General features: G+C 40.2%; 1 protein-coding gene across 5 annotated transcripts in view; it reads left to right on the top strand.

The window, feature by feature from the left end:
- Babam2 (BRISC and BRCA1 A complex member 2) overlaps positions 1-18698 on the top strand; it is a 413096-nt gene that overhangs the window by 261854 nt on the left and 132544 nt on the right. The gene's annotated exons all lie outside the window — the stretch shown is intronic.

Below are 18698 nucleotides of genomic sequence, written 5' to 3'. Positions count from 1 at the left end.
TCAGTTGCTGTTGCAGAGGATCCTGTTAGTTTGGAAGTAAAAAAAGTATGAAATTAGTTGTTCTGTACATGGATAATTCATAACATGGAGCAAAACATTTATTCCTATTTTCTGTGTCACTTGACTATTTTAGACCTACTCCCTCTGAGAGAATGAGAGTAATTCAGTCAGATTTGTTAGTGAAATACTGCTAGTCTGTAATTCTTCCTTTTCTGATGCTTGTAAATTAATTTTTGTGGTAAGTACAGGTATATTTTTCTGAGTATGTGTGCTCACAGTTAAGAGACTTAGTGTGAGGAAGGTTATCCTGTTTTCCTGTTCAATTTCTAAATTTTCTTCAAGATTCACTTCTAATCCCCAGTGCCAAAAAAAACAAAAACAAGATTCACCTCAAATGTCACCTCCTTTCAAAAGTACTTCTTACCACTTTTCTACCAGGCAGAGTGAAGTAGGCCCTTTTCTTTGATTTTATTTGGCTGTTTATGCTCAATAATAGTTGCTATCCTGTTAAATTAAAATTATTTTTCTGTGTATATAGATATACATATATATCTATATCTATGACTAATTTGGAGATTCTCAAGACCATATATTATTTATACTTCTATACTCACTGTTGACTATGAAACCTGGTGGGGATTAGTCACAGAATAAGCAAGTTATAAACATTTGTAAATTAAAGGTTTTCATAGACTATTTAGAAAACACTAAATGATTAATAGTTTTTGAACAGTCTTCCCCTGGGATGTAAATAAGCCATCAGGAATCATCCTACAAAATAATTGACTTTAGAAAAGCTTTAGAATTTACTTTAAGAGGGCAAGATTATAGGATTAATAGCAAGGCCATACAAAGCTTACCTTATAATAGGTCTACTCTCACTGCAGCAGTTATGGAATTTTTAATTTTTAATTTTAATTTTGTGACTTACTTGAAATACATTTTTAATATATGAGTTGAAAAAACAGACCTTTTCCTTAAATGAGTTTTAAGTAGTTTCAGGAGGGCTGGGGTTTTAGCTCAGTGGTTCTGCCACCTGGTCCGCAAGCAGAAGGACCTGAGTTTGATCCCCAGTAAAAAAAAAAAAAAAAAAGTAGTTTTAGGACATCTTTGAGTAGTAGGCCAAATTATATTCTATAAGACACAATTTTAAGCAGAACTTAATGGGAAAATATGACTTACTCCGTTCAACTCAATTGATAGAAATATATCATAGCCAACTTTAAAGTGCATTATGGTTTTTTCTTTAGAAATAAATGTATTGGTCTATAGTGTTTAACTTTTTTTTTTTTGGTACCAGGGATCAAACTTGGGACCTTGTGCTTGTGAGGCAGGCAGTAGAACCGCTGAGCTAAATCCCTGGCCCGGTCTATAGTGTTTAGAGTTCTGTGAGAGTAAAAATAATATGCTCAAAGAAAACTATAAGAATTTTTTCCTTATAAAAATAATATCCCTAAGTTATTTCCCTGTGTATGGAAAATTTCAATCTCTCTGATCTTAACTGGGAAAGTTTGTCCTGAGCAGCTTAGAAAACTGAAGAAAAGTACTTCATCATCTTCAACAAACATTTATCAAGTGCCTCCTATGGGAAGGTCACATTCCCAGTCCCCTGGAAAAACCCCACTTATCCCAAGGTAAGACTCCTGGCAACCCTCTGGAAAGAACCTTGACCCTGGACTCAGAGAAAGGAATCAGAGTAGCTGAGGACCCTATTTTAAAAGGCAGTCAGCTATTTTGTTTTCTACTGACCTGGAAAGTTTGGTTAGTTTACTTTTACACACATAGCATTTCTGAAACAATAGGTGAAAGGCAGGAGCCTGTTATGGGTAGACATGCTTTGAAAACAAAACAAAAAAGATAGCTGTGAAAAAACCAAAAATAAGTTACATTAACTGGTATGTAGGAAATTTAGATCAAATGTTTCCCGGCCATTCAAGTGAAAAGAGAATCTTGTTGATGTTAAAGCTCCATAAAAATGGATGGAGTGACTATCCCAGCCCAGCACTCTGCTGACCCATTGGGCAGGGGTGGAGATTATGGAATAAAGATGAAGATGTCCAGTGTTCAAGAAAAGTACAGACTAACTCTAACTGTAACCTGGAACAGTGTGGTGCATTTTGTACTGGAGGTGTGGACCAGGACCGGAGGAGCACAGTGGAGAGAGCCAGGAGCATTGTCTGCTGAGGGGGCTGTCCAGGAAGGACTTGCAGGAGGGGAGGCAGCTGAATAGGACCCTGAGGGAAGATAATATTTTTCCAGGAGGTAAAGGAGAGGATGGCCATTCCAGGCAGAAGGGACATGTGAGCTAGGCACAGAGGCAATAGTGTCCCTGTCACTGGCATTTCCGGGGAATTGTGAGGAGTGGAGTAGTGTGGGCTCATCTGAGAGATGGCTCAGTTACCATGGACTGAGTTAGGTAAAGGGTAGTAGTTCAGAAGGGTTTCATATTCTCAGAAGAAACCCAGAAAATGATTGGTTTTCGGTTTTTTGTTTTGTTTTTTTTTTAGATTTTTAAAATTTTTTGGTACCGGAGATCGAACTCGGGTCCTTGTGTTCTCCGGACAGGCGGCAGAATCACTGAGCTAAATCCCCGGCCCTATTTTCGGGTTCTTTGTTTGTTCATTTATCTTGGCTAGGCTTTGTGCACAGAGCTTAGGTGACCTGTATGCCTTGTGTCTGGGTCAGTGATGGCAAACCTTTTATTGCTTTCAGTGATACAAACAGCCTACTCCGGCACTCCTGCCATAAGTTCACCACCATGCCTAGGTGATAGCCAGTGCCCTTCTGGGCCCTCTCATGTGTGACTCTGTCAATGTCTCCTGACACACACTGTGTTGAGAACAGTTGCCAGTCTTCACCCAGTCGCCATACTGGGCTGCAGAGGAGCCCACACATCACACATCCCAGCTTGTGCAGTGCACAGCCACATAAATGTGCCTCCTTGCATTCCCTTCCACACGGGAGGAACTTTCTAGATATGTGGTAGCTGGGAGGTGGGCACACACCACCACCATGCATATGCGAAATACTTAAACATTTATCCAGAAAACTGAACTAAGTGAATGGAGAAAGGGACACATGGGTTGATTTTTAAAAAGAAGAGTAGGTGAGTGGGATGTAGTGATGGAACAGTGCAAATGCACAAATGAGGAAAGGGTGTTAGAGGCAGGGGATGGATGGGAGAGTTTAGAAAGTACAGAAACTTGGTCTGCATGTGAGTTGTCAGAGTCAGTATATGAAAAATTTCTGCTTTCCACACTTGTTTTTAGGTTTAGCGTCATTTAGCAAAATTTCTGGACATTACTACAAAATTGAACTGTAAAGTGGGGTCCTCTGTGAGCTTATTAATGCTTAGTCGTGATAGTCCCAAGTTTTCCCACTTTGCGGAGCCAGCTTTGCCACAGATCCCCATTAGCGGAGAGCCGCATGACTGGGAAATTGTTTAAACCAGCCAGACATCTTCAGGGAATTATGGGCAGGCAGTTTTCTTTTTAAGTGGCTTACAAAGCATTTGAAGAATGTCATTGTGGAGCAGAGAGCACATGCCCAACTGGTTCCCTTTTGGGGAGGAACACTCTTGGGCACATTCTTGTTTTGAGTTGCCTAACCTGTCCTGCTCTGAGGCCCCTAGAGCTCTGGGTGGCTCTGGGGGTTGAGGTGCTGGAGGAAGCCGTGTTCCTTTCAGAGCTTCAGCCAGTTTCCAATCTAGAAGGCTCAAAAATTGGGAATAAGGAGGACAGCAAGAGCTGGGCTGAGAGTAGAAATTAGATAGAGGCCCAGGGAAATTCTACTTCATTGTCCCTATTTTCAGTCTCGGGTTTGGCCCAACTTCCCAAACTTCCCAAACATCCTTCTTCCTTTTATTCTCGAACTGCCTAGAAACTAAACTCTCCTTCCACATTTTAAGCAAGGGTTAGCAAGTGCTCTGTGGTAGAGACGGGCGGGATCTTACACCGAAACCCTAGAGTGGAGCTGGGGCCCTGCCTGCACAATAAAAAGGAGACAAGTGGTGTGTCCCTTTTGGCATTTGCACCCTCCAGTCTGCTCTTCTGTGGTCAGAGTGTCTTGCCTAGCAGATACTGCATGCCAAGCTGACACAGCTGCAGCTCATTTAACCACTTATCTCCTGAACGAGGCCCTATTTCCATTTTGTAATGGAGGTAAACTGAGGGATGAAATCTTTATTTGACTTGGAGCCAGAGATGGATTCTGATAGATCGAGGACAGTGATGGCAAACCTTTTAGAGACTAATGCCCAAACGGCAGCCCGAAACCCACTTATTCATCGCCAAGTGCCAACCCCGCAATTAAACCTGAATTCGGAGGTTTCAGTTACCTGATGCTCAGCTGGGGTGGCTTGGCCTGTGTGCCATTGGAGAAGCTCCCCCTACCCGCTGCGGCGCGCATGCCATAGATAGGTTCACCGCCCCTGATCTGGGACTAAAACTCAGGATCCTTTTGTTTGCTCTCAATTTACAGTGTCATTCACTATAGTATACTGTTTCCTGTGTCTCGATATTATAAGTTAAAATTTTATCTCTTAAAAATTATCTCTTCAAATCAATTACTCATTCCTATAATGAAGATCATTGATTTTAAACGAAGCCTTTTGAATTTATGGCCAGGCAGCTAGGAGTTGTAATGACTGAAATAGGGATTATTTAGAAACTTGGAATGTTGGAGTTTGGCTTTTTTTCGTATTATCTGCAGGAAGTGTTTAGACCCGAGTAAAGAGGGGATCATCTTTGGGCTTGATGCACATGGCTCACACCTGAATAGTAAAGATGAAGAGGCTCTGAAATGTACAATTTTCTACATAGGGACGCTTGAAGAAACTAGATCGTGCATGGTTAACACAGTGACTGCAAAGTCACCCAGACCTGAGATCGAATCCCACTTCTGACACTTAATAGCTAGGTTATACTTGCACGTTCCTTAATCTGTGTCAGCCTCAATTTTGTCCTTATAAACTGGGTGTGCCAGTTAATTGAGTTGAAACCTACGTGAGTGAGCATAGTGTCTGATGTTCACCACCCCTCAGAGGAAACATAGTGAATGACAGCTCTGAGTGCAGCTGTACCAGCCCCTTACCAAGTGTTGTCATGCGCATTACTTCATTTCATCCCCACGCCAACACCCAGGTAATCCATCCCTTTCCACAGCTTGAACAGCATTCATTGAACATTTGAGTTTTAAAGCATCTTGACTGAATATGACACTGCATTGGTGACATTTTGATAGCTGTCATTGCATGGTTTAGTTCCAACATCTTTCAGCACATTCAGAAGCATCAACCTTTACATGTTGGGGCTTCTCCAGCAGCAATTATAGCCACAAGTGAGGAAAAGCTATACTCGTTCCCCTAAAATATCATCGAGATTTGTGTCATAGGCCTCTGGTGACAAAGACTTGTTTAACTGCAAGATGTCAGCATTTCCCCCCTTCAGATAAAATTAAACTGTGGAATAATACTGTCCTTACATGTAAGAATAAATTGGTTTTTCAGTTATAATTTATATAAAATCAAAATGGGTACCAAATACCTTTCTTTATTAACACTTTGTATTGTGAGAGTGTGAACAGATAGGGTAGGGTACCCCAAAGATGAGACAGTGGAATTGTCCTTTTTGGCCATCCCAGTGAATCCTGGCTCGCCCCAGACATCTCCCCAGCCTAAGCTCCTCTGCTTTCTCCATGACCTGAGTGGGAACCTCCATGGAACCATTGCTTCCTGCAGCCAGCTCAGCAGGTGGGCCAGCAGAGGTTTGGAATTCACTTTCCTAACCCCTAAAATCATTCTGTTAAGTGTGGTCTCTTGTATTATATGACACAAGTCAGGAACTGGCTGTCCTGGAGGCTTTAGAGACCCAGGGAGCTACATGTGCGGGGGTTGGGGTGGTTCTGAACTTCAGGCAGATCACAGAAAGTGTGTATCTGAAACTTGTGACTTAGTGAGTGAGGCCCCACGGGTTTCAGGACTTACAGTCCCTGTGTGGATTACACAAGCCTGGAAATGAAGGTCAGAAGCAAGCATAAGGCAGTTACCCATGTCCGATACTAACTAAAATGCTATAGGTAGACATTCACTGCCATGAGAATAAAAAGTAAATAAAACTGTGAGCATTGGGACTTAGAGAAGAATGACGCAAATTGCATGGTAGAGCAAGAGAAGATATGAACACAGCCAGAAGAAAGATTAAGGGAGAATCATGCCTGCCCCACCATGACACAGTGTGCTTCCTACCAGAGGAGGTGCTGAGCTCATGGACTTGGGTCAGAGACCTCAAAAGTGACCCACATGGTGCAAGGCTCTATGGTGACCCGACCCAGTGTCAAGGGGATGAGAGTTGAGGGTGCTCACCCTTTAGGGTGCTTCCCTAAGGACACCGCCCATTGAAAATCGGTAGATTATTCCCACCAGCTTCACCCCTCTGCCATAGTCATGCACTAGAAACTAAAACATTGGAAATTGGAGTTTTCCTAAAAGATTGTTTCTTAACAGGAACTCCTAGACTCGGTAATTCATTTCAAGGAGCACATCTGGTAAAAAAGAAAACAGACCCCTTCTACTTACTATACATAAAATCTCTACATCAAGGGTCACAGGGATGGGGAGTGAGTCCCCACCCCTTTAATGTGTGGCATCTGGTCACTTCCATGTAGGCAGTAAAATACAGTAGTGGTAGAAACCTGTACAAACAGAGCAGAGCAGTTCTGCACATACACTTGATAGTTATTCCTCCCTTTTATGTGGTTTTTATTGTGTCAAACACACTGAGTAAGAGTTAGCCTCAAGCCCCTAACTGGAGTTAGCCGAGTGTATCCGGGCCTGGAATAGGCCTCTTTCTGGATTGCCTAAGCGGTGAAGCACAAATAGCAACCTCGGGCACATAAGGACACTCACAGGCCACAGAGCCTGTCAAGGACCCTATCAGGCTCCGAATGAGCAGATGTTTATCCCACAACATATTTTTTCTTCTTGGGGTTTGTCCAATGCATGGAAAAAAAAACAACAAACCTGAACTGTTTATACTAATTATTCCCTTTTGCAGCCTTTGCTTGTTTTGTTTTGCTCTTGTCTTTTTCCCATACATTAAGAACTATTCGTGTGAGGAAATTCTGCCCAGCTGTGTTCTGGAACAGACCCTTTCATAGCTTAAACCAGGAACCCTTTGTTCTTGGATCTGAGTGCAGCTCCACTCGCCTTGTCACGTGGATCTTGGCGTGTATCCCCTGACGTTTATGGGCTTTTGAAAAACTCATTTCCTTTCTACCCAAGATAATCAGCTTCCAAGACTTTTGTTCGAGTAAATAACTCCAGATCCCTTCATTGTTTCAGGTTCTCCCCCATGGCTTAGTATTTTATTCAGCAGTTATTAAGCACATACTTACATTGTTGAGTATCATACCACTGTATAAGGCATTAAAAGAGAAATCAAATAATTTCTTCTTTTGACTTAGTCATGTTTTCACTTATTTTTTCATTTCCTTCATTCAAGAAATATTTGTTCAGCTCCCACAGTGTACCAGGTTCTGCTCTGGGCGCTGAAGAATCCAGCAATAAGCAGAAACAGACCTGGTCTTTGCCTTCAAGGAATTCCCACTGTAATTGGGGGGAGAAAGACATTTAAAGAATTAATTGCACTTCAGGGTGATACATGCTATAATAGTAGGATGTTTGTGGTTCTTTGAAGAATGAGAAGGGTGTAATTGGCTCTGCCTCAGGCATCAAAAAGAACTTTACAGAGTACTTCACGTATGAGTATTCTAGACAGAGAAAATGGTATCTATGGAAGGGTATGTTTAGAAAGTGGTACTTGGTTTGCTATCTGGGGTGCAAAGATGGGAGATGAAGCTGGAAGAGTGATTTGGGCAGCAAGTGTGTTAAGGTCATTTTGCACAGCAGGTTTAGAAACTTGGAGTAAGACTTACAGAAAATGGGGTGGGGTGAAGGCTTTTAAGCAGAGAAAATGCATACTCAGTGCCATGGTCTGAATTATATTTGCTTAAAGATCTTGTGTTGTAGCCCCAACCCACAGACCTCAGAATGAGACCTTACAGAGGTCACTAAGTTAGAATGAGGTCATTACGGTGGGCCCTTCCCTAGTGGGACTAGTGTCCTTATGAGGAAAGGAAACAGGGTCACAGATAAACAGAGAGAGAAGTCGAGGCGAAGACCTGGCGAGAAAACAGCCCTCTGCAAGCCAAGGAGGCCTTAGGAGAAACCAACCCTGCCATCACCTCCATCTCAGACTTCTGGCCTCCAAAATTGTGTAAAAATAAATTTCTTCTGTTTCAGCCACTCAGTCTGTGATGCTTTCTTATAGCGACACTGACAAACTAATATGTTCAGGTTTGTAGGGGTTTTTTGTTTGCTTGTTTGGTTGGTTGGTTGGCTTTGGTTTTGGTTTTTTGAGACAAGGTCTTGCTATGTAGTTAAGGCTGGCCTTGAACTCATTGTGTGGCCCAAGGCTGGCCTCAAACTCTTGTGATCTCCTGCTTTAGCCTCCCAAGTGCTGGGATTATAGGCAGGCGTCACCACGCATGAAGTGGTTTGTGATCCAAGGTCTTTTTGTGCTCTTTGTCAATTCATTGTTGAGAATTATCAGTATGTTTATTGTTCCCAGAGATTTATATTTATAAAGGTAACCAGAGTATGTGGAGGATGCTGGCTTAGAAAGGAAAGAAGTTTGAGGTAGGAAGAGCGGTAACGGGAGGCTGTTGCAAAGGTTTGGATAATGATGCAGGGTTGAGTAACCAAAGACTGCACTAGCGAGTATCCTTTCTAACCAAAACAGTGAATATGTGTTGGGGAAGGGGAAGTATAGGCCAAAATAGTATATTTCCATTTGGACTACTTCACTTTGCTTTGTGCTCTGGGAGGCTAATAATCTATGTTAGCTGCATCAGAATGAGGCTTCTTGTCGTCTGGCCTTTGGTTGAATTCAGCAGGAGGAGATGAAAAGGTGGGAAGAGAGGGAGGAGGGTTTGTTCTTCCCTGGCTCACTTCTTCCCTCTATCCTGGGGTAGCCATGGACATATTCTTCTTGCACTGGGTTAGGGTCCTTCTGCTGTGCTCTCTGTTTGAATCTAGGGATAAATTATGTCTTCTTACTTTGCTAGCCCTGAGATGCTTCTCTCTTTTGAGTTTCCTTTAATCCTGTTTACCACTTCATAAGGGTTACCTTCATTAGACTGTTCAGCCTCCCCTTTGAACAAGGCACCTATTTCTTGCCATGATGATGAATTTGAAGTCTCTGTTGGATCTCCAGGTGGAGATACTGAAGAGCCAGTTGGAAATTTAGGATTAAAGACTTGAAAAGAGGTTGAGACTGGATACAGATTTAGTAACCACAGCTAAGTAGGGCTGAAGCCATGAGCTGCCAATTACATAGTTTGAAAAGAGAAAGAGGGCCTTGGATTGGAGGAGAAAATAAACTTTTCAGGAATTTGCTATTTTTTTGGTAACATAGAATTTTACGAATGCAGCTCTTCTTCGTTCTGATTGTGTGAATAAATCCAAATGAATAATTCAGACTGAATATTCACACTAGTCACTAGTTATATAGAAAGTGAATTTTGATTTTGTCTTCAAGAAGGAACTTAATAGCCAGTGAGTAGTGAGTGAATCAGCTTCAGAAAGAATATTTAAGTAGCATAACCAAGGAAAACATTTTTAAGCATCCTTAAAGATTTCAGAAATATATTTATAGGCAATCCATGTGTTTATGGACAGATTATTTAAAAAATGTTTATTAAGGCAGTTGGCTGAGTCCATTTGGAAGGCAAGCTTTGATGGCTGAGATTTAGTTACTCTGTGTGTTCCAAAGTAGTAAGCCTATTTTACCTGTAAAATTGAGGCAGTAATAATTTTCAGATGCTATGTATTTTTCCTGAAATCTCATATAATCTGCATTTCTACATCTCAAGATGGGTACCATTAATATTATCCTCATACTGATGTTGGATGAAACCAAGGCTTAGAGAAGTCGATAATTTTCCCAAGGCCATAAGCTAGTAAATATCAGAGCCAAATTCTTCTATTTATCCAAATAAGTGGAAGTTTCTACTAATACTAGGAAAGATGCTCTTGGCCCCCATCCAAGAGCTTTTTGTCACAGAAGAACTTAAGGAGGCTAGTGCACATAGAACTTTCAACTAAAAAGTGTTCTTGTGGTCTAGACCTAGAAGACACCTTTAACAAAGGTCTAGAACACACATAGTCCAACCGTTGTATTAGAAAGGCTAAAATTGCCTGTATAGGTATGTAGGACATATAATATGTATCCTTTCTATTCTTTGGCTAATGTAAAAGTAGCCTTTGTACCAAATTAAATATTTTAACCAGATTTTGATTTTCTTGGACGGCCATTTCTTACTGGCCCATGCAAGATAACCAGAGTACATTTGGTACTTTTGTAAGGCATGGCCTCCTTATAAAAGCAGCATGGGTGTTTGCCCACCCTGTTTTGTGTGATCACTGTCATTCCTATAGCTATGAATTTTTCTTTTTATTTATTCCAGATTTTCCCTTTTGAGGTTTAGAAAGGTGGACACGATATAAAAATGAAGTTGATTGTGGCCCAGGGTCCTCATTTCCTCTGTGTCATTTCATTGTTGAGAATTATCAGTATATTTATCATTCCTAGAGGACAGGAAGCTTAGTCATGAGCAGGTTTCTAATCAGACGTTTAAAAAGGACCTGTCTAAAAGTTGAATGGTTTCGAGTCAGACCTGGAAAAGTCATAAAGATAGAGTCTTCAGATTGTTTTCTTTGTGGCACTCGTGGGCACAGATCTCATAACTCCCCCTAAGGCCCAACACAAGAGTCTCACTTCTGTCCCCTGAGCCAGCTAATCAGCCACGCTTTGAGAGAGTCGGGCTCTCTGTAGGCAGGAGTCAGCCTCATGCCTCAGCCTTCCGCTGGCTCCACACTCGGCACTCCGGTTGTCCTTCTGTGGGGAGACTGTGAGCACCCCGTGAGAGGGGAGCTCAGCTCTGCTAAGTGGGCTGCTCTGTGTGACTGCTCACACTGAAGATGGGCTTACTTACAACTGTATTTCTTTCACACTCTAGTAAGAATTATGGGTCAGCTTTTAAAAGTACTTTTCTGAACCACATAATTGGAATTTTTTTCAAGCTGTGATATCAAAGTAAGCTCAGAACATACTACTTTATTATTGTAGATGTCTTTAAGAGAAGAAAAATCACTTTCTTTTAAAAAACACTTTAGGGCCGGGGATTTAGCTCAGTGGTTTCATCGCCTGCTGCACAAGCACAAGGACCCGAGTTCGATCCCTGGTACCAAAAAAAATTTTTTAAAACCCAAAAGACATTTTAATTTTACTTTAAGAATAGCCAATATTAGTGACATTGTTTCTTGTTTATCTGTTCTGGAGGATGATTTGACAATATGTATTTAAAACTTTCAAAAGGCACATACTTATTGTTCCAGGCTTTCAGTTTTATTAATATAGTTTTAACCTGGTTTGAGTGCTTATAGATGACAAGCATTTATTCATCTATCTTTCTGTCCTTTATTACCTTTTCAAAGAATAATCTACATATTCAGTAACAAGGGATTAGAGAAGTATATTTTGACATAGTAGCATAACAGATTCCTGTCAGGCACTTGAAGAGATAACTAATGACCTCGGAACATGTTTATAATGTAGGGTATTCTGGAAGACTTAGTATAATTTTAAGCTTTAGTAACTTCAGAGTATAAATATTTCAAACTTTTCAATAATTTTTTGAATAAATTTAATTATACTTAGTATTTCACTTTGTAAAATTTGGATAAAATTTTAATTTTGTTTGGTTTAATTAATAGTTAACATTTATCAGAGATACTTAAAATTAAAAGTGAAAATTCACTGGATTGCAAATTTTTAAGTAATATGTATTATTATTATTTTTTGCTACCGGGGACTGAACTCAGGCCTTTCCACTTGTGAGGCAGGCGGTGGAACCACTGAGCTAAAATCCCGGCCCAGTAATATGTATTTGATAATGTTAAACAAAAATAGTAAAACAAAAGATAAGTAAGGGTGACAATTTACTAAAGCAGACTTTTTAAACAATATGTACAGCTTGATTCCAATTATATGAATAATATGCATTGAAAAATTTAAAAAGGAAGGCTGTATGTAAAAATTAATAGTGTTTTTTTTAGTATAAATTGTTTTGATTTTTTTCTTTGCTTTTCTCTATTTTTCAGGTTTTCTACAATGAATACATACTGCTTTCTGTTCCAAAAAATATCATTTAGATTTTTTTAAAAGAATAAAGCTAATATTTTGACTTAACTCTGTTGCCCAAAGTATCATAATTAGTGTGTATAAAAAGCAGGGATTATTAACTCCATCTACCAGTTGCCATTAAAGTAATTAATTTAGCTACTAATGCTGAAAATAAAGAACAATTAAAATCTAAGAAATATTCCTTCTTAAAATAGGTAAAAAAGCTCTGCTCCATATCTTTAGGTTCAATTGATAGTATCATGTTTTCTTAAAAGTTATTTTTAGATGTATATAAAATGAATAGCTATAAAGGAATATTAGAGGGCCTTTTCTTGTTACTGCTTTATATTTTATCATTTTAAGAGATTAAACGAAGATTTATAAGTAGAGGCTTTAGAGGAAAGGAATTTAACTTTGTAAGAAATGCATTTCTTCCTCTCATTTTAAAAATATTTTTTAAGGTAAAGAAAAGTCAAACAGGATAAAAGAATATACAATTTAAAGCAATATTTTAAAAATAAAGAACATGGCATAAAAGGATATGCACTGCAAAGTACATTTTCTCCAGCCTCAGATCCTTAATATGTCTTCACAAAGGCAGCCAGTTACATGTCTGTGTCCTTCCATTAATGTACAAGTGTCTACGAGCTTTTGTGACAGCATGCTTGTAAACTCTGTGCAGTGGCCTACTTATTTTTTTGAAATTTACACACCTTGGAGATTGTTCCATTATCAATCCGTGTGTATTCATAATGTAATTTCTCTAACCAGATCCTTATTGGTGGACATACAGGTTTTCTCTCAGGTTTACTCAGTTAACAAGGACTGTCTTTGTCAAACTGTGAAGACCAGTGTCCTAACAGTCACATCTGAACTGGTGAGGGATGATGATGGAATTCTCATTTTCCATCAGTACTCAGTGATTTTCGAAGGCTTTTCCTATACAGTATATGACCTCGTTTGACTCATTTGTTTTGGAACGGTCTGTCTTCAGAAATGGATTGATCTCTGCTGGATGTGGGCAAGCATTGCTTGTTTGCAAGGTTTCCAGGAAGGCATGTGTCCCTGAATGGTAAGGGTGCCTGCTGGCTAGCAAGTGGAAGGATGAGCGTGCTCTTTCCTGCTCTCCTGTTAGTAGGTCTTCCCAAAATAGTGGCACTTTTTTTAAGCAGTTGGTTTTTGTACTAGTACTAGCTGGTAACAGGGTAACGGAGGAAAATTCAGTTAATTGTTTTTTATGTTTAGTGCCTTTGGCTTATTTTTAAACAGACTGTTTTGTTTGATGTTTTTCTTTATCCCCTGGTTTGAGGTACTCCCAACTTCATATATGTTAATAAATTTTGTCATTGATGATGGTGGGCTTGTTACCTTTGGGATGCCATGGACTCCTTAGAGATTCTTTCCAGATTTTTGTCCTGAATGAAGAATTGGACAAGACAAGTGAATAAAAGTAGCGAGGTTTTACATTGATTAAAGGTAGGCAAAGAAGTTTGCTCTGCAGAGTGCCGAGCAGGCCACTGAGAAAAAGAAAGTGCAGTGGCTGCAAGGTTAACGGCCACTGTCTTTTGTACCCTTCACCCTGATGTCGGCTCTAGGCTGCCCTAGTGAAAACCTACCTGATCTCATGCCAGAAGAACTGCAGATCGCATTGTCTTTTACACCTGATCTTAGCCAAAAGGCCAAGAGCAATGAGCATTCTCTTTTATATTGGTACCAGTGCAGGGCTTGGAAACTGTTCTGCCCGTGTCCTGGAACTCCATGATTGCCAAGTCATATCCACTCACCCAGCTGGCCGGCCAGGCCTTAATCTCCTGCCTTAGGCTGGCTCACCTAGGTTTATACACCACGTGGAGTATTTAGCAATTTTTAAGAGACATGTCAATTAAGGGTATAGCTTGGGACTTTATTTTCTTCAAATTTAAAATTTATTTTTTTCTCTTCAGCTAACTTATGAATAACAGCGATTTGATTTCTCTGTGTGTATAATTTTAAAACAAAGGAATTCTTAACATGTTATATGCTATTTAGAATTTTTAGTTCAGGGATATGGTTAAAGTGGAATAAAAGGCATAGGAGTTCAGGAAATATAACTCTGCTAAGCATTACCTGCCTATTCTGTGTTTTAGGTGTGTGTGTGTGTGTGTGTGTGTGTGTGTGTGTGTACACATTATTCAGCACATGATCCTTAATAGAATCGAGCATCTTTTTTTTCTGGATCTAATAGCATGATTAGATGAGTGCACATGTTTGGGGCTTTGCAGATCAGCATCTGCAATAATGTACATGTTTTTTCCTCACTGTTTTAAATTCTGTCATATTCATTGTATTTTTGCATCAAAAGGGCAAGAGCAAGTTCTTACAAGTTCGGAGGATCACAGGGCAGAGAAGATCCCCGTGTTTCATGATCTCCCTCCCATCCCCACTTTAGCCCTAGGCCCCCACCCTGCTTTATCTGCTTCTGTGGCTCCTTCAGACAAGAAGAGCACCGTGCAGACACTGGGCCAAACGTCTGGGGCTGTGGGACTCTGCCCAGGCATGTCTGTTTTCCTCAGGTCTTCTGGAGCTGCCCATTCTATCAGTTTATACTTCCCTGCAAGGAAAACCGTGTCTCAGCAAGGTGTGGCTGTTCTCAGAGTACATTCCTTGTGCGTGCCTGCCTGTGTGCATGGGTGTGTAAAAGGAATCAACAAATGTTGCTCTTCTAGTCTCTTGTGAGAGGAAAAAGAAATCAAGTAAAAGGAATCATCAACAGAGCTTTCCAAGTGTGCTTTCTAGGACTTGATAATTAAAATATCTTTGAACATCTATAACCTTGTATGTTAGTTGGTGTGGCTTTCATAACAAAATACTATAGATTAGATGGCCTAAGCAACAAATATCTATTACTCAGAGTTCTGGAAAGCTCAAGATCAAAGTGACAGCCTGGTTGGTGCCTGGTGAAGCCTCTTTTCTTGGCTTGCAGACAGCCGCCACCTTCTTACTAGAGTGGAAAGAATAAGCTCTCTGGTGACTCCTGATAAGGACCACTAATCCCAGAGGAAAAAGGCCTCACCCTCAGGACCTCATCTAACCCTGTTACCTCCCAAAATCCCTGTTTGCAGATACCATCACACAAATGGAAAGGATTTGGACATGTGAATTTGGGGGCAGGGTATGTTCACTTTATAACATTTTCCTTGGGTTGGTCTTGTGGAGATTGCCCTGATACAAGTTACCATTTTCTTTTGAAAGACACTAATTGAACAAAACAGACTAATGATATATAAATAAGTATCTCTTTATCTTTTGCCCTTTTGGTGTATAAAATTCACCAGGGTAGTTCAAACCTTTAAGCTTCACCAGACTTTAGCTTAGGACTAGGCTGCCAGATCCCCCAAAAACAAACAGCCTTGGTGGGGGAGGAAACTTTGAAGATTGGTGTAGTGCCTGGATACCCTAAGGTTCCGAGCCCTGGAAAGTGTATTTGTAGCCATCAGAAGCAACTGCAGTGACCCAGCACAGCTCCAGTGATCCGGCTCCCAGGTCATTGAATGCAGCAGGGAGCGAGACTTCTGGACCCCACTGACTATGACTGTAATGTGCACGGACTGACTTCATGCTGGCACACAGCATCCCAAATCTTCCCTTGCTGTTTTTAGATTTTTAATTCAGCAGAGGCCTAGATGCTAGATTGATGTGACACTGTCCTTTCTGTGCGATTTATCAATGCATCATTTGGCAGTGTGCTGCCAAGAAATCACTGACAGCTCTGTATTGCCAGTGAAAAATTTTGACAGCTTTAAACATTCTGTGGTACAGGTTGGTACATGACCTTTGGATTTGCAAACTTTGGACATAATCCAAAAGGAAGTCAGATTGAGAAATAGAATTTATAAAGTTTAAGGGTATCAGGAGAATGAAGAGAAAAAGAAAGATTAATAAATTCCTTATTTGTACAGGTATTCAAGTGAAAAAATTGTTGAGGGACAGGATCTCTTGCTTTAGATTAGAACAGTACTTCCTACCCACTTTGTCTGTGACGCACATTTCTCTAAGGAATTAAAATTTCCCCATTAGTCTGCATAACAAAATCAGAAGTTTAGTATTCTACAGAACTGTGTTCTAAGTCTTTGAGAAGCTCATTTGTTCATCCATTAAACAAAAGAGGAAACAATAATGAATAGAAGAGACAGATACTCCTGCTCTTGTGGAGATTCCTTTCTTGCTTGTAGAGGCAGACAAGCCGCATGGATAAAAACAGGGAAGACAGGGAAGAGTGTGGATGTGTGCGTAGAAGATGGAGTTGTTTTGGGTAACATAGTCAGGGAAAAGGTCCATTGATAAAATGACATTTGAACAGAAAAAAAGGGCTGCGAAGCTCCAGGGAAACTCAGAAAGCACAAAGAACTGGACTGAGTGCTTCCTGGGTGCGATCGAAGATCAACAAGGATCCTGGTGTGGCTGGAGCAGAGTGTGGGGGTGAGGGCAGGGGAGAAGATGGAGCAGCAACTGTCCTTTAACAGGAGCACTCTGAGTGCAGTCATGAGAATAGCTGAGAGGGGCCGAGTGGAAGCAAGGATGCCATGTGAGGCTGCTCCTCCAAGAATCCTGGTGAGCAGCAATAGTAGCTTTGAGGAAGGCAGTGGCACTAAAATCATGTTGATCAGCAGGTTTCTAGGTATTGAGATTGTGTATACAGCAGAATGAAGATGATACCAGAGTTTTCGTTTAGTTGAATTTCATTGTTTAAAGTAGAAGAATGGAGTTGCCCTTTATTGGAATTAAGGGGGATGTAGGATGAGGGGGTTGGGTTTTGGATGTGTTAAGTTTTAGATGTCTACTAGACTTCCAAGTAGGTGTGTAACATGGACAGTTGGATATGTGGATCGTACTTAGGAAAGAGATCTGGCTGGGTGAAGCATAGTTGTGAGTTATTTGTACATAGATGGTATTTAAAGGTGTGAAACTAGATGAGCTCATGTAGTAAGCGAGTGTAGATGGAGAAGAGACCACCGAGTCTGAGCCCTGGAGCTCCAACATTAATCAGCCCAGGGCAAAGGTCAATGCAAGTCACAGGTCAGCAGACTTTCTGTATAATATTTATGCTCTATAGCCAGCCATCCTACTCTGCTGGTGTGATGCAAAGGAACCATAGACAAGATGTAAACTAATGAATGTGGCCATGTCCAGTAAAACTGCCAACCCTTGGTACATTCCAGCATTTGTCTTTGCATCAGGACCTCTCCTCCTCCTCCTCCATTCCCAGGGTCCCTTTTGTTTAGATCGCCATAGTATGTAATAGAGCTAGGGTAGAATGTTAGAACTTACTGTCAAGTTGGTCTAACCTGGACCAGCAGAAAAATCCTAAATTTCAAGATTTACTCTAAATTCTATGTCATTTTATTTTTAACTCATTTATATGAAGAAAATTACATAAAAATTACTGTACATGTAAAAATATATAATCAACAGAAATTAAAAAGAGAAAAATTTGCATTAAGAGCGACTTAGTTTATCTATAAGTAATAATTTTTGATTGTATAAATTGTTAAATAATTTTCCCAAGATAGTTCTTAGGAAAACTATCTTAAAAGATACTAGTTTTCTTTTTGATTTTATTTTTAAAGGTTCTTTATACAACTGGGGATAATTTGTGTCCATTTTAGAGTCTTGCGACAAAGGCATAAATATATGGCATTGAGTTTCCTTTGACCATTTAATTTAATTATCTGTTGGTAGATCTTTTTCTGCTGGTTGGGTTAGGGATGAGACTGGTAGTATACTTCCAAAGGCTTGTCAGTGATGTATAGAACATCCTTGTTAAAGAACTGTACTAGCTACAGATATTGAACAGTAGAAATTTCCTAAAGGTAAAAATATCAGGATTTTTATCCTTTAAAAAAAAGAGAGAGAGAGAAAGAGAGAGAGTCATTTATGCAGCATTGTCTGATGTCTTTTTGAGAAATTAGTCCTTTAGGATGATTCTGTCATAACTGAGTTTATCATTCTGTAGTTCTTGTCTAGATAATACATAGCTATCAATCGATAGTTACTATCTGGGTGAACTGATGCCACGAGCCAAGTTCTCAGTGACTGTGAAGCCCATCTGTATGATCTGTGCTTCTACTTGTGGCCTTGTTGCCTTAAGATCTCAAAGGATTCAGTGATACTTGGAATCTTATCCCAAACTTATTCTGAACTTTTGGAGAAAGACCACTGTTGGCCTGCTTTGGTTTGCATAGAAACCTCCTCTCTCTTCTATTCAGCATTTTTTTTTAACCCATAGTTACAGGTTTCCTGTAAAAGACAGGTAAGAGTTATCTCAGGCTCAAGGAGCTTGTTGCCCAGGAATCTCTATTTCGGGGGTTATGGGAGTTATACACCTGTGTCAGAGCTGATGGTCCCCTGCTTACAGACTGGATTTCTCCTTCTATAAGAAGATATTTCAGGGTCTGTGTAGAAACATTTCCAGGGAAA

Source organism: Heterocephalus glaber, unplaced genomic scaffold, assembly GCF_053883595.1.
Source record: "Heterocephalus glaber isolate CG9 unplaced genomic scaffold, H.glaber_assembly_v1.0 deba00001457, whole genome shotgun sequence".
NCBI classification, from domain to species: Eukaryota; Metazoa; Chordata; class Mammalia; order Rodentia; family Bathyergidae; genus Heterocephalus; species Heterocephalus glaber.
Note: the sequence above shows the minus strand (reverse complement) of the source record. Positions and strands in the feature narration are given on the sequence as shown.